At 39.8% G+C, this 16,703-nt stretch overlaps 1 protein-coding gene across 1 annotated transcript in view; it reads left to right on the top strand.

The window, feature by feature from the left end:
* The first annotated feature begins 3,461 nt into the window (after nucleotides 1-3,461).
* The window catches only part of LOC119529596 (placenta-specific gene 8 protein-like), a 50,586-nt gene continuing 37,344 nt past the window's right edge, over nucleotides 3,462-16,703 (top strand). Inside the window, exon 1 of the mRNA XM_037830131.1 lies at nucleotides 3,462-3,594. The gene's annotated coding sequence lies outside the window, so the exon portion shown is untranslated. The remainder of the gene's footprint in view (nucleotides 3,595-16,703) is intronic.

The following is a 16,703-nucleotide window of genomic DNA, read 5'->3' as shown; positions in this document are numbered from 1 at the left end:
ATTGTTCATCTTTAGTTCTTTGAGTAGCTGCTCTAGGTGCTGTGTCTCTTCTGATATTTTGGGTGCTTGGGCTTGGGTTATCCGTATCGTCTGGTTTTTTCATATGCTTTATAATTTTCTGTTGTTTTTGGCCTCTTGGCATTTGCTGAACTTGATAGGGTTCTTTTAGGATTTGTAGACCAATTGAAGTCCTTATCTCTAATTTATCAGATCTACAGCTTCATGGAGTACACTTTCTCTAACTAACCAGCAGGTGGCATCCACGAGCCACCTGTTCACAAGCCAGTTCTCCCCTGCTGTGCCTTTGTGGTGAGTGGGGGAGTGAGTCTTGTGGGGTCCAATTGGTGTACCAAGCTTGCGTGTGTAGTTGGTGTTGCCCACCCTGTATATGGGGCGTGTTTCTGGGCAGTCAGGGAGGGGGGGGGTGGCTCTAACAATCAAATCTCCCTGGTGATCCTGGAGTTTTAAAGCTGCTGCAATAGTCTAATCCTTCAGTTCAGTCCTGCCACAGTTTGTCTCTGCCACTGACCCACAAGTCCTTGGTATTGGCGTATGGCTCCTGAGACTTGCAAGTGGGTCCCTCTTCCAGGCCGTGCACCCCCTGGTCCTCTGTTGAGGGATGACTGTGCTATGTCACAGGTGAGTGCCATCCCCCCAGGGCAGTTCTGGGCTGCTGGGCTGTGTAGGGAGGCTCCCAGTCTGCTGAAATGATGGCTGAATGGGGCTTTGTTAATTCACACTGCTCCACCTTCCCAACTCTGGGACAATCAGCTGAGGTTGCAGGGAAGGCTAATGTCCACGCCCAGTTTTGTGGTGTGTGCCTGTTATTTGAAGCACTTCCGTTACACTGGGCTGTCTGGGGCAGCTCCGGGCTATGGGGCTGGCAATGGGCAGGAGTGTTTCCTGTCCACCAGGATGATGGCTGTGAGCAGACACCCCCCTTTTCTTGGGAAGTTGTAGTGTTTAGTGAATTTTCTCAGCCACTGGATTATTGCCGTTTGTCTCAGAGCTCTCTTAGTTCTGCTCTTGTCTTCACCTGCCCAAATTGTAAGTCTTTGAAGCTTTCTGTATTGGGCTTCTTAGAGTAATTGTTTTAGAAAAAGAAAAAAGGATTTAAAAAAAAGGGGCCCTCCTCAGAGATCTAATGGGTTATTGAAATGCTAAGAGACAAAGCAATTAGGGCCATTAAGGAAAGGTCCACAAGGCAGAGAGATCAGCTTTTCTTCGGGATTTGCATATAAGCCTCAGGGCCTGAGTGCTGCCCTTCCCCTTTCTGTGTTCACCAGAACTCCAAAAATCCTCTGCTTTTATTTTGGAGTTTTTTGTGCTATTTTTTTCTATGCCTGTCTCCTCTCTGCTGGGCCGGCTGCTCTCGGATTCTGTGGTGTCTGGTCTCAGTCTGTCTATGGCTGGAGTTTGGATCAGTAGAATGAGTTTCTGATAAGGGCTGCCACTGCAGTTCTCCTTTCTCCTTTCCGGAGCTGACAGCCCCTCTTCCCACAGGACTGAGCCTGGCAGGGAGGGGTGCGGGTCCCCTGGCCACAAAAACTTACAGATTTCGCTGATCTCAGCAGTTCCACATTTTCATGAGTGTTGTATGAAGTATGCCCAAAGTCAGATTGCTCTGTGGTGTCCAGTCCACGCAGTTCCTGGCTTTCTACCTATTTTCCTGGAGGAGTAACTAAAACATACAGCTCACCAGTCCGCCATCTTGCCCTGCCCCCCCAGCCCTGACTCTTGAAGACCATTGTAGACCAATGTAGCTTACAAGGGGTGACAGTGTGATTGTGGAAACCTTGTGGATCACACTCCCTTTATCCAGTGTATAGATCGATGAGTAGAAAAATGGGGAGAAAAAACTAAACAAAAAATAGGGTGGGAGGGGGGATGATCTGGGTGTTCTTTTTTAGTTTTATTTTTTATTCTTATTTTCACTTATTTTGATACAAGGAAAATGTTCAAAAAATAGATTGGGGTGATGAATGAACAACTATATGATGGTACTGTGAACAATTGATTGTACACTTCGGATGAGTGTATGGTATGTGAATATATCTCAATAAAATTGAATTAAAAAAAAAGCATTGCTATGAATGTCAAATTTATATATATATATATATATATATAGAGAGAGAGAGAGAGAGGGAGGGAGGGAGAGAAATACATTTGTCAGAATGAAATGATTTTTGTGCCTGGTGCATACTAGACACTCAATAAATTGAGAGATTTGCCAAAGATCAATCTGGTAAGTGGCATAGAACTCGATGGCATCTTGCCTCATGAGATCCTAGGATATTTTCCAGGCTGGCTGGATGGTTCATCTTGCCTCCCAGGTTATGAGCTCTTCCAGACCAGGGATGCCTTTCCGACCTTTCTGGCTCAGGGCCCATTCACACAAGGGTTATTAACTACCCCTGACATAGAGAGCATTTATTAGTCTGATACTGTGTTTTCTACTGAACGGTACGTGTGAATATTAATAGATAAAGGCAAAGACTCTCTGAAATAAGAAGACGCCGAGATAACCAGGTTCTGCTTATCTTCTGCCTGCAGAACAACTCCCTCTGTACACACAACCCACCAGGAAGAACAAAAAACAGAGTTTTAATGGTGTGAATCATTGCAGTTTTATGTTCAAACATCAGGAAAGAAAACACAACTTGTTAGAGTCACAGCTGATGGGAATGGAGGACATTTCAACCTGTGCTAAGCTAACAACTTTTTAGTCAGCAATCCCTGAAACAATTGAGGATTTCATGTACAGTAGTGTGTATCTACGTACGTATCTAACAATTAAGTGACTCATTCCCTCTCTCAACCCTCTACCCAGTGCCTAAGAACTGCTAATTTTACCCCTTATGATTTTCTGTCCACACCCTCTTCTCCCCTTCCACCCCTTCTCAGGCCTTTTGAATTTTTCATTCTATATGGAAGTGCCCCTGGTGTGGTCCCCAAGTTTGCCCTTCTGGAATACAGGCTCCACAGCTCCAAAATGCTACTGGCCAGCTTCCCAGACTGCACCCCTAACCCTCCAACATCTCCCCTGTCAATACATGAGACAGCTCCTTAGCTACTAACATAAGGCCCAATAACTGGCAAAAAGGGAAGTTGAATATCTCTTTAACATTTTTGAGACCCAAGACTTGCTGTCCAATTCTTACTTTTAAACATGTTTCAAGACCCTTAAATGATTTGGAAAATACATGAATTCTAGAAATCCTAAATAAATAAACAAGGCTTGGGCCTTCATAAAGTGTGGGCTGTTGTATAACCATAAGTAAATTGTGCTGAGGGAGCAATGTTGTCAGGAGGATGTCACAAATAAATGAAATGAGATAAAGTGCAACGTCCACTTCCCTAAATGGAAAAACATTGACCCGAGGTGGTGAATACAGCCAACGCAAGATTTTTTTTTTTTTCCAGTCCCACCTCCTAAATTTTTCCACACCCCTAACTCCACCCTTGCTGATTACAGCCCTAGGAAGCATATTTGAATTGCTGCAGCAACGAAGTGGTTCAGTTCTCCTGTCCTTCCTTGGCTCAGCTTCCCTGGGTGCTCTCGGTGTGTGGCCCTCCGTGGTTAACCTCAGTGCAGTAAGTCTTTGGGAATATGGAATGCCTTTCTCTCCCATCTTATTTCAAAAGAAAAAAAAATTTTTTTTCATTAAAAAAATAATAATAAACAATAGTACCAGTAAATCTTACCATGAAACTAATACAAGTCAAGGAAGAATTGGGTGGTAGATGCTAATCATTTGCCCAGGTGAATATTTTAAAAACACACGTCTGCAACATGAGATTGTCTTTTCAATTTGCTAGTTGTGTTTCTGAAGAGCATGTGTATATCATGACTTTTTCTTAAAAATAGGCTTCTAGGCTTTTTTTCCTAAGAGCTATGTATTTTTATTAATCATTGAAGAAGAAATCTTTGTATCACCATTGAAGTCTGGTGATACAAGATTCTAAATTCCTTCTAGAAAATTTCCTCTCTTATTATTGATTTCAAGATTTCTTATTGGTGTTCGTTTTGCTGGTGGTGGGGCATAATGTCTGGTTCAAGCACTTCAGGTACTTAATTGCTCCCAGTTTATTATCATTTTATTGTCAGAAGTTAATTCCCAATGTCTCTGTTTTTATGTTACAAAAACAATTTTTTTTGAAAGTGTTAGATCTGGCCACTTGTTACTCTTCCAATTTGTAGCCTTGCTATCATTGGCAATATTCTCAAAGCAGCTCAAAGTATGTTACATTGATGAGGGAATGATTAGCCTTTCTCATTTGATAATTTAAACAAAGAAGAGAAAAGAAACTCTTTCTCCCTCTTCCTTCCAAGGGCTCTAATGCAAGCACATCTCTTAAAGACCGTTGATGAAGGGGGAAGGAGGGTTCTGAATGTCTAGTTCACTAGAGACTCCAAAATTGTGTGTGTGTGTGTGTGTGTGTGAAACCTACTGTTCTGGTCTCTGTGTATTGGGAAAGTGATTAAACTAGAGCAAAGGGTAGCAACAAACAAGATGGAATTTAACAAAGAATTATGAATACTGAATCTTTATATAATTTTCTTTTTATTAGTTGCTGTGGTATTAGAATAGCTAGAAGGAAAGAATTAAAACGGCAGAACTGTAACACATAGCATCTTTTGAAATTTGTTCTATAGCTATTTGTTATATTGTAATTTGAAAGCTATCACCTTTTCATACATATGTTATATTTCACAATAAGGAAATAATTGAAACTATGGCACTATAACTCATAACAACTTTGGAAATTTTCTATATAAATATTTGTTAAAGCATACTTTGAAAGATGTTACCTTTTTTGTATTATGTTATATTTCACAATAAGGAAATAACTGAAACTGGAACTGTAACCTATAATATTCTTTGAAATTTGTTCTCTAACCACTTGTCAAATTTCACTTGGAAAGCTATCACTTCTATGCATATATGTTATATTCTACAATTAAAAATATGATTGAAAAAAACAATTATTGAGCTTCTACTCCACTCTGAGCACATTAGGATAAAAAGATGAATGGCCAGTGCTTGCGAAGCCCAGACTCAGGTGGGATCCCTCACCTGAAAATGGCTGACCTTAAAACACAACCAGGACCAGCAAGTCAGCCATCTTTAGGAGCTTTAGAGCTGAAAAAATGTACGGTGTGCCACCAGTCCACACCTCTCAAGAATTACCCTCAAGAATTACATTAATTAGTAGGGGCTAAATATTTTTCCAAAGTTCTATTTTATTTCATCATCCCATCTTTGTTGGTGCCCAAAGCATAGGCTTGTCTACTTCCTGGAAAATCCAGCCCCAAGTACAATTCTAAATGCTAGAGCAAAGGTGTTAGCAAACTGCAGAGGGGGCCCTGGGCACAGAGCAGGCTCGTGCTAGGCCATCTTTCCCCACCGTCCGCTTTATTGAGAAATTAGCTCTGAATAATACTCTTTGGAAATTCACTTGCATATAACTTGGGGAAAGGAAAATGGTAACAAATGTGTGTGAATTTAAAGGCTGCCCCTTTTAGAACACGTGTGAAGAATATTCTTGAAGAACATATCTGGAGGTTCTTAGGGAAAAGAAATATTTTATAATCAATAGTTTGCACCAGCTGCTGCTGCCTTTTTCCTGAATTAACTGTCATCATTTAAGTGTTTTCTGGGTTTATATGAACATCATGAGGTAACTGTATTCCAGCTGAGGTTTTCAGACCCATTTATACCAGAGCACTCACTGAAATGGTTTCATCTTCTTATAAAGTATTGGGTGGGATTTGCTCAAGTCATAGGTTACAGTCACACACACAGACACAATTCAACATTCTGTGAGTCTGTTTTATAGCTAGGGACTAGCACTAACTTCACCCACTTTACTTCCATTGCCAGTATAAGGAGTTGGCATTTTTGACAGAACTCTCCCCCCCCCCCCCACAATGAAACAAAATTAAAAATCATTTAACCAAGCCTATTGTTTACCAAAAAAGTTTATATCTATAAACCAAGTCCCTTTGAGATATCTCAGGCCATGGTACACATAGCTCTTGGCTGGGCTGACTCATGAAGTAAGTAAATTTCTTCTGCCCACATAATTCCAAGGGCTGACAATTCCAATTCAGATTTGGGTCACAGCAAGATTTTAAAGTACAGTACTGCCCTTCATAGGTCTTCTGGTTCTTTCAACCTGGGTGTTAAATCTGAGAAGTCTAATGGGCTGCTATCCTGTTAACATGGCCAGAAATACTATATGCTAAATGGGGACTAGAGCCAAGCCCTCTACAAGCCCAGAAGCTGCTGGTACCTCTTCTTTGGTATTCCTTTCTGCTCCAGTGCCTGTTGGAGACAGATAGTTCCAAGAAAGATGTGAAGAGAGAAACAAATAGAATAAAGTCAAGACATGAATTTAGAGAAATAAAAAGTTGTATATGTAAGGCTTGTGATTTTAGCTGAGGACTTTCAGATGGCCCCAATTCATATGAATTGGGGTTTTTAAGGTAACCCAAAGACTGATTGCACTCAATAAATAGAATTTTAGCCTTTGATTCTGCAGATACAAATAAATTGTGGAATGAGCTATGTGAATTCAGATTCGACTCTTGACTTGCTTAGATGCTTTCTGCCACTTCACACCAACTCAAGAGACATGATAGGAGTCTCAGTTGATCAGCTAATAATTCTGAGCCATAGCATAATGATTGGATACCACTTCTAAAGGAGCTAAATGCTTCATCCTTCATCCCCAGGTATACCAAACAGAAAGAGAAGCAGCCTTCTCTACACTAAAGGAAACATGGTTTTATTGCCACAACTGGGAGTATCCTCAATAAAAAATGGTCCTGTCAACTAATTATTTTTTAAATGGAAGGACATGCATCCAAAATGTCAATAGTGGTTAGCTTTGTTTTATGGAGTTGGTAGTGCTTTTTTTCTTTGATATTTTTTGTGATTTTAAAATTTTCTGCATTAAGCACATTTTTTTCACTTAAATTTTTAAATTCCGCATGTTTGTGGTAAAAATTTAAGTGGTAGAGGAAATTTGAAATAAGAAGGGAAATGTGTTTTTTGGTTGCATAAAAGGCTTAAGATAGACTGCTTCAATGCTCAAAGCATCAGTTGGCGTAGACTTCCTTTATATGCTGATTCTCACGCATTGCTACTTATTGGAATCACCTGGGAAGGATTAACAATCCCAGCTTCAAGGACCTTCACTCCTTCACCCACACCAAATGAATCAGTCCTTGACGATGCGGCCAAGTTGTCAGTATCTTTTAGAAGATCAATTCATTGTTTTATCTAAGTTTCCATAGTGCAGTTTTTTTTCTCTGTAACATTGACCAGGAAGTTACATTACTAAAAATTAGACTCCACAGATATTTTACTACATTCTTTTATTATCACAGAATGGGTGGATTTTGGTAACATCTGAAATAAAACTTTTCCAGGCTCTGTGAGGTAGAACTTTAAGACTCTGACCATCATTATGGTCACTTGCTGAAGCAGACCCAAAACTGTTTTCTAAGGCAAGCACAGACTTCCCTACAGGTAGCTGCCTCCAAGCTACACTAAGGTAGCCTTCTATTCAGGTGTGTGTCCTGTTTGCACTCCTTACGTTTTTGTTAACAATACATTTGCCTTATATGGCTTTCCTTCTGCATGCCTCCTCCCATGTATGAGCAGTCCTAGTCGGGAATCTGAACTCAGGCTCTCGCCAAAGAGTTATAACTCAGTTACACTGCTGTGCAACTCTTATCAAACCTCAGCTGACGAAAAAACTATTGATGGAGCATTGTCAAAGAATGTGCATCCATGTGTTCTGCTAAACAATCTAAAGAATCTGAGTTTTCATCTCGAACATCCCAGATCATCAGAGTGCTGAGTACTTGGATGAGATCATTTTAGCTTCTCACAGATTATTTCAGTGAATTATACTCTAACATATGCTTTAAGCCTGCATTAAGACTCGCATGCAGGAAAGACACTGTTCTATTTATTGTAGAGATGTGTTAAAGGCTTTCACCACTCTATGTCACATATCTCCTTCGGAGGGACTGGATGAGAAATTTCTCTAGGTTTCAGCCTGTTTTTACTTTATGGACATGACCAATCTCTTAAATATTTATGTTCCCTCTTTGCTGTGGCTGGTAGGAAGCACAGAGTCTAATTTGCAGCCCATGTCTTACACTGTGTGGGAACCTTAAAGCATGAACTAAACTTGCTTCAGGCTCTAGTTTCCCTGTGTCCAATTTCATCATTTTTTATTTGGTATCTTGTTGCAGCTGTAAGTTTGTATTCAAATCTTTTAAGAATAAGATGAGGGGATGAATCAGACTTTCTCAGCCTTGACAATATTGGGTCACATAATTTTTTCCTGGGGATATTTAGCACCATCCCTGGTCTCTATCCACTGATGCCAGTAGCAGTGCTCTCCCACCCCCGTGCCACCAACATGGCTCCCAGCAGGAGGTATGAACTCACAGCGGGAATCATGGAGAGGAAACACCTGCAGAATGGTGGGGAATCTGGCCTTGTAAGAAAGTGGGTACTGGAAAAGTGGGTACTGGGTCGTGTTGTGAGGAGCTTCAGATGGCAGATCTAAAAAATTGGTGTGTGAAAACACAGTCTTCCCCTAGAACTATGTGTGCCTGGCACTAGTTTAACAAGTTATAGAATAAAGGTAGAAAAGAAACAATAAATTAGTCACCAGAGAGCTTAGTGATAGTAGAATGAATGACAGTGGAAGCATCGAAGGACCCAATATATCATCCACTCTATCTGCACCCCCACACCCTGCCAATGTTTTGGTGAGCCAAATCCCCTTTACTTTCTTGGTAACAGGATAAACTGGACTTTCCTGGAGTCAGGAAAATCTTCAGTACTCTACTGAGAATACAAATACCCTTGGGTGGGTTCCTACTTTAAGCATTATTGGGTCTGAGCACCATATTTTTTTTAATAATTCAATTTTATTGAGATATATTCACATACCATGCAGCCATACAAAGCATACAATCAATTGTTCACAGTACTATTATATAGTTGTGCATTCATCACCAAAATTAACTTTTGAACATTTGCATTACCACATGCACAAAAGTAACAAGAATAAAAATTAAAGTGAAAAAGAACAATTAAAGTAAAAAAGAACATTGGGTGCTTTTATCTTTTTTTTTTTTTTTTTTTTTTTTTTTTTCCCTGGTTTTTCTACTCATCCATCCATACACTGGACAAAGGGGACTATGGTCCATATGGCTTTCCCAATCACATTGTCAGCCCTCATAAGCTACCTTGTTATACAATCGTGTTCAACATTCAAGGGTTCTGGGTTGTAGTTTGATAGTTTCAGGTATTTACTGCTAGCTATTCCAATTCATTAGAACCTAAAAACGTTATCTATATTGTGCATGAGAATGCCCACCAGAGTGACCTCTCGGCTCCTTTTGGAATTTCTCAGCCACTGAAACTGAGCACCATTTTTAACATGAGAGAAAAAGTTTTGGAGTAGCATTTTGATTTACAGAAATTATATAGCCTATATGAGGAAATGCCATATCTTCCAATGATGTATAATCATTTTAAGTTTCCTTATAACTGAGTATTTAATTGTTTTGGGTGAAATTCCAGAAACAATATAATTGGTACATTAGGCAGAATCCTATTATAATGCAGAGACTTTGCAAAGTTCTGTTTCAGTCCAGAGGTGCTAGGAGTAGGGGTGGGGTGGGGGTGGGAGGGGAACTGGCTCCAGAATGCAGGCTCAGACCCAGGACCAAAAGGACAGACTCAGTGGGGGTCACTGGGTGCTGGGGACGCTGGAGGAGAGTGCTGCCTTGAAAGGAGCAGGATCGGAATGGATCTGCAGGGAATGAGGCTGCAGGTAGGGGTGGAAGCTGGAAAGCCAAATACTGTTAAATGACTAAACCTTCTTTGTCCGCTCTTGATCTGTAAAAGAACATTTCCCCAGTTGTGGCCTAATAAAGGGAAGGCTTTCTCAGCTGACTTCATTTTACTTACTTGTTCCAGGATTTAGATGAAGGGCCCTAATGAGAAACCAGTGGGTTACATATGACCCATGGAATAATGTTCTAGGAAGCTGAAAGCCGGAGGAGGTGGACAGAATAGAAAGGAGGGGATGGAAACGGAGGGGTGGGGAATCAGAGCTCTAGGAAAACCAAGGTGAGCCCTCTTCATCTGTTTCACCTCATCCTGTCAGGTCTGCTCATGCTGGTAAAGAGAAACAGCCCATTGCAGGACTTGAGGCATTCAATAAGGATGCCTGTTGAGGATAAACTCCTTCCGAAAGACGGGGGATCTGGAACAATAGTAGAGCACAGACATTGGCTTTTGCTAGACCTGGCTCTAGACATGGCCAATTTGCTTAACTTCTTTGAGTATCAGAGTTCAGAATAGGACAAAATATTGTCATTAGGCTAGAATGTGATAGCATATATCAGACTGCTTAATATAGAAATTGGCAGTAGAAGCTGTTTTCCTTCCTTCACCCATGAATAAACTATTATGTGTCCACAGAGGAAATGCTTTTTTAAGAATTTAAGATACAAATCAGATAAATCACTGTCACCACCAACAGAAACCCTTGGGAAAATAAAGGCTAAGTGCCCTTTGCCCTTTGACTTTTATGGGAGAAGAAGGGGCTCCTTCTTCTGTTTAAACCCCACTGTTTATTTTTCTAACTTTTTTATTATTAAAGAAGTTGTAGGTTTACAGAAAAGTCATGCATGAAATGCATAAAATACAGAGTTCCCATATACCACCGCATTATTAACACCTTGCATTAGTGTGGTATATTTGTTACTGTTCATGAAAGAACATTTTTGTATCTTTCAAGGAGAACAATTCATGCGCACTTGAGAAGAATGTATATCCTGCTGTTTTGGGGTGCAATGTTCTGTTTATGTGTTAGGTCTAGTCCATTTCTCATATTATTCAAGTTTTCTGTTTTTTTATTGATCTTCTGTCTAGACGGCCTGTCTACTGATGAGAGAGGTGTAATGAAATCTCCAACAATTATTGTAGAGGTGCCTATTTCTTCTTTCAGTTTTGCCAGTGTTTCCCCATGTATTTTGGGCCACTGTGGTTAGGTGCATAAATATTTATGATTGTTATTGCTTCTTGGTGGATTGACCCTTTGACTACTATGTAGTGTCCTTCTTTGTCTCTTGTAACAGTTTTTGACTTAAAGTCTACTTTGTCTAATATTAATATAGTTACCCCACTTCTTTTTTGATGACTATTGGCATGGAATGTCTTTTTCCATTCTTTCACTTTCAATCAATTTCTGTCTTTGGGTCTTAGATGAGTCTCTTATAAACAACATGTAATTAGATCATGCTTTTTTATTCATTCTGCCAATCTGTGTCTTTTGATTGGGAAGTTTAATCTGTTAACATCCAAGTGTCATTACTGTAAAGGCAGTACTTTGTTTTGTATGTGTCATATCTTTTTTTGTTTTATTTTTGTCTCTCTTTTCCTTTATTGTGAACTCCTTTTCTGTTTAGTTGATCTTTTGTGTTGTATCTAATTGATCCCCTTCTCATTTTTGTTCCTGTATACTTTTAAAATACTTTCTTTGGGTTACCCTGGGGCTTGTATTACACCACCTGCATTTATAAACTACTAATTTTAAAAGATAACAACTTAGCTTCACTAGCATACACGTTCTTTGCTCCAATATTCCTCTGTTTCAGTTTGCTAATGCTGCCATTTCACGAAACACCGGAAATGGAATGGCTTTTAGAAAGGGGGTTTATTTGGTTACAAAGCTACAGTCTGAAGACCATGAAAATGTCCAAATGAAGGCATCAGCACAAGTATACTATTACCAAAGGAAGGCCAATGGCATCCAGAAAACCTCGGTTAGCTAGGAAGGCAGCTGCCATCTGCGGATCCCAGGTTGTGTTCAGCAGCTCTCAGCTCCTGTGTGTTCTTCAAAATGTTGCTCTTGGGGTGTTTTGTTCTCTCTTAGCTTATCTGGAGCAAACCCTGGGCTAGCATAAGTCTGCTTTCAATGGCCATCTCCAAAATGTCTCTCTCAGTTGGTCTCCAAAATGTCACTCACAGCTGCTCTGGGTTCCTTCTGTTTGTCAGTTCATTATATGGCTCCAGCAATTTAATTCAGACCCACCCTGAATGGGTGGGGTAACACCTCCATGGAAATTATCCAATCAAAAGTCTTGCCCACAGTTGATTCAGTCATATCTCCATGGAAACAATCAAAGGATTCCAACCTAATCCACACTAATATGTCTGCCCCCACAAGATTGCATCAAAGAAAATGGCATTTTTGGGGGACATAATACATCCAAACTGGCACAATTTTATGTTGTTTTCGTACCACATTACCTGTTTATATTTTGTGCATCCATTATCAGGAAATATGCCTTTTTATTGTCCAATTATATTCTGACTCTAATCGGAATTAAAGAGTAGAGTTGTATATTAAGGATACAGTACTGTTGGGTTTAGCATTTACCTTTCTGGTTACCCTTCTTGATAACCTTTATTTCTTCATGCTATTCCAAGCCACTCTCTCCTGATTTTTCCTTTCAACCTGCAGAACTCCCTTTAGTAATTCTTGAAGGGCAAGTCTTCTGTTGATGAACTCTGTCACCTTCTGTTTATCTGTGAATATTTTAAGTTCTCACTCAATTTTGAAGGACAGTTTGCCAGATAACAAATTTTTGACTAACAGTTTTTCTCTTTCAGAACCTTAAATATATCATATCATTGCTTCTCACCTCCATGGTTTCTGATGAGAAATCGGCACTTAGACTTTTGAGGATCCCTTTTATGTGATGACTCACTTTTCTCTTGCTGCTTTCAGAATTCTCTATCTTTGACATTTGACATTCTGATTAGTATGTGTCTTGGATTAGGTCTATTAGTATTTATTCTGTTTGGAGTATGTTGCACTTCTTGGACACGTATGTTTATGTCATTCATAAGAGTTGGGAAATTTGGGGGCATTATTTCCTCAAAGATTCTTTCTGCTCCTTTTCCTTTCTCTTCTCCTTCTGGGACATCCTTGATGGTCACTCATATCCCTGAGACACTGCTCAATTTCTTCTATTCTTTTCTCTATCTGTTCTTCTGACTGTATGATTTCAATTGTCCTGTCTTCTTATTCACTAATTCTTTCTTCTGCCTGTTCAGATCTGCTGTTGTAGGCTTTAGTGTATTTTAAATCTCCATTATTGTGCCTTTCATCCTCATAATTTCTATTCTGTTTGTTTTTAAACTTTCTAATTCTTCCTTTTGCTCACCCATTGTCTTCTTAAAGTCCTTTAGCTCTATAAACACCATTAGTTTTTTCTATCCATATTTTCCTTTATCTTCTTGAATTGATTTAGGAGATTTGTTTGAAATTCTTTGATTAGCTGTTCCAAATTCTTTGTCTCCTTTGAAGTTTTAATTTGTTCCCTTGACTGGGCCATATCTTCCTATTTTATAGTATGGCTTTTAATTTTTGCTCATGTCTGGGCATCTGATTATTTTGACATGCTGACTCTGAAGCTCAGTTTCTCCCTCTTCCCTATGGTTTTATTACAGATTGGCTATGTGTTAAGGCTCTTCTTTGATGCTTGGTCCAACTTATACTTGCTCTTTAGAGTAGCCTGTGCTTAACTGTTCAGATTTTCTCATGTCTTCTTCACTTGATTCTTGCCCTCATCATGTGATACCACTCTTAAGATTGCCTTTTTATGTGCAATTGTTTCACTTCCAGAAAAAGCTTCCTTTCCTCTGATCCTTCTCTGAGAATCCTGATCTGTTCTATCAGTTTTTGTGCAGAATTTTCTTCCCAGCTTCTAAGATATATTTAACTTCTCTGCCTCACTCCGTGCCCCGTTTTCATTACACTTTCCAGTTTGGGGACTCATCCTATCTTATAGCAAGTGAGTTTCCTCCTTTTTTATTTTCTGTGAGGCTTTCCTTTTTCTTCTGGTTACTTCCCTTTAGGGTATCCTGCCCCAGGTGTCCAGATGGGGTCAATCCAGAAAGGTCTGTTATTTTTCATTTAGGTGATCCAGCAATCAGAGCCTGGGCTGAATATGTGCACATATTGCCAATAGTTCTGCCACAGTCTCTTTTATTTCCTAGGCACCTTTTTGTACATAGTCAATTGCTTAAATTCCACCCTCAGTCTCTATAGACTTGGTCTCTGTCCCTGGATATGTGTGGGGCTCTAACTCGCTATTTTTAGTGGCTCTGTGGTCTGCGACCATGGCAGGATGTGCTGGGCTGGCTGTGACTCTTAAGCTGCCTGGGACTGATTGAGGGGGAGGAGTCCAGACTGGTAGGTCCAGGTCATTGATCCACTACCCTTTTTTTGGTGTTTTTGTTTTTGTTTTTGTTTTTTTCTTTTTCTTTGATTCAGCATTTGTGGAGTCCTTCTCCAGTCTCTAGCATCCTCTAGACTTCCAAGCAAGTGGGATTTGTCCTTCTATTAGTTGTTTCTGAAGGGACAGTTTCCCAGGAGATATCTTACATCACCATGTTGACATCCCACAGACCCATTGTTTTTGCCTCCTCCCCACCTCTTCATACTCCTGTAAACATGTGGGGAGGGCCTTTATCCATTGTTGTAGAACTAGCATCAGAGTAATACCCCTGACCCTCCCTAGTAGAGTTGCCAAATAAAATGCAAGACACACAGGTCAATTTGAATTTCAGATAAACAATGAATAATTTTTTAGATAAGTGAAACTCAAATATTGCATTGGACATTGTTTTAGTTTCCTCAACTTTCAAACAAATACCATGAAACGGGTCAGGTTGAGGATGGGAAAAAGTCCAAATCAAGGCATCATCAAGGCAATGTTTTCTTCCCAAAGACCATTGTTGTGGGGCTGGTGCCAGCGATTCTTGTCTCTTCTGTCACATGGCAAGGCATATGGTGGCATCTCCTGGTCTCTCCCTTCATTCCAGGTTCAACTTCTTGCCTCCTGTGGCTTTCTCTCTGTGTCTGAATTTCATTCTCTTAGAAAGAACTCCAGTAACAGAATTAAGACCCATCCTGATTGAGTTAGGCCACATCTTAACTGAAGGATCCTCATCAAAAGATCCTACTTACAATGGATTCACACCCACTAGAATGGATTAGATTTAAGAGCACATTTTTCTGTAGTACATACAGCTTCAAACCACCACAGATATACTTATTCAAGTCTAATTGGGTGTCCTGTATTTGTTTTCTAAATGTGGCAGCCTTATTTTAATCATTTAACCATGAGTTCTAATTTCAATCTTAAGCCTGGGCTCTTGCTTCCCAGATTCCTTAGCAACCCTGGGTAAAAAAGAAAGGCGGCACCTATACCAAGTGTTGGCAAGGTTGTGGAGCAACTAGAACTCTCATACATTATTAGTGGGAGTGAATTTGGTACAACCACTTTGGAATATTATTTGGCACTAACTATTAACCTGAGGAGCCAGAAATTCCACTCCTAGGTGTATATACAACAGAAATGCATACAACAGATCCATCAAAAACTATGTACAAGAATGTTCTTGGCAGCACTATACCATCTGTAATAGCCCAAATAAGAAATAGTACAAATGTTCATCAATGGTAGCATGGATATATATTGTGGAATTTCACATAATGGAATATTATACAGCAATGTGAAAATGAATGAATTGTTGCTACAAACAACATGGCTGAATCTCACAATCATAATCTGAAGCAAAAGAAGCCAGACACAAAAGAATAAATAATGTATAATTCAACATATATAAGATTCAGACATTGGCAAAATTAGCCTCCCACATCAGAATACAGGCTACAGGTTACCTTTGTGGGGAGGGTGATGACTGGCAGGGAGATTAGGGAGAGCCTCTGGGGTGTTGGTAATGTCCCAGTTCTTGGTCCATCTTGTAACCACAACATGTTTTAGTGGTTCATGTAACCACAAGATGAACCATGAAAGAGTTTGCTTTGTGAAAACCCACAAGCTCTGCATGATTTCTGTATTTTACTATATCCACATTATACTTCAATTAAAAGATTATTTAAAGGGGAAAAAATGATAGAATGAGATAAATTAAGCTGTAAAGGTAGAAAAATAAGCAGAGGGAAGTGAAAAAAGGGTTGTGGGGAAGGTGGGCCTAGCATGAATTGCCACTGGAAAGAGAATTTCAGAATAAGGTGAAAACAAATGGATGGGGGTGAGGGGAAGTGTGTCATGTAATGATTCCAGAGTTCCAGAATTTGCATTTCAAACATTTTCAACTAAGAAACAAAGTGTTGGAGTTGATTATTCACAAGGACTGCTGGTCCGGTCTATTATAGACATGATTTACCTATCTTATAGGAAACCGGGTTAGGTGATCTCTATAATCCCCTTCAATGCTCATGTGACGCTGTTGACATTCTCTAAATCAGGATTTCTCTGTCTTGGTAATACTGCTCTTTGGGGTTTGATAATTCTTTGTTTTTTTTTTAAGGAAGTGGGTGGGTGCTGTCATGTGCATTGTAGGATGTTTAGCCTCATCCCTGGCCACTCCCTACCTGATACCAGTAGCACTCTCCCTCATCCCCCAGTTGGGATGATCAAAAATGTCTCCAGATATTGCCAAATGTTCCCAGCAGGTAAAATAACCCTTGGTAGAGAACCACTGATCTAAATCTACTTTAGGGAGTCCAGGACAGGTTTTTGAGTGATTGGTTTCAAGACATTAAAAAATAATAATAAT

The sequence above is a fragment of the Choloepus didactylus genome, chromosome 3 (assembly GCF_015220235.1).
Source record: "Choloepus didactylus isolate mChoDid1 chromosome 3, mChoDid1.pri, whole genome shotgun sequence".
NCBI lineage: Eukaryota > Metazoa > Chordata > Mammalia > Pilosa > Megalonychidae > Choloepus > Choloepus didactylus.
Note: the sequence above shows the minus strand (reverse complement) of the source record. Positions and strands in the feature narration are given on the sequence as shown.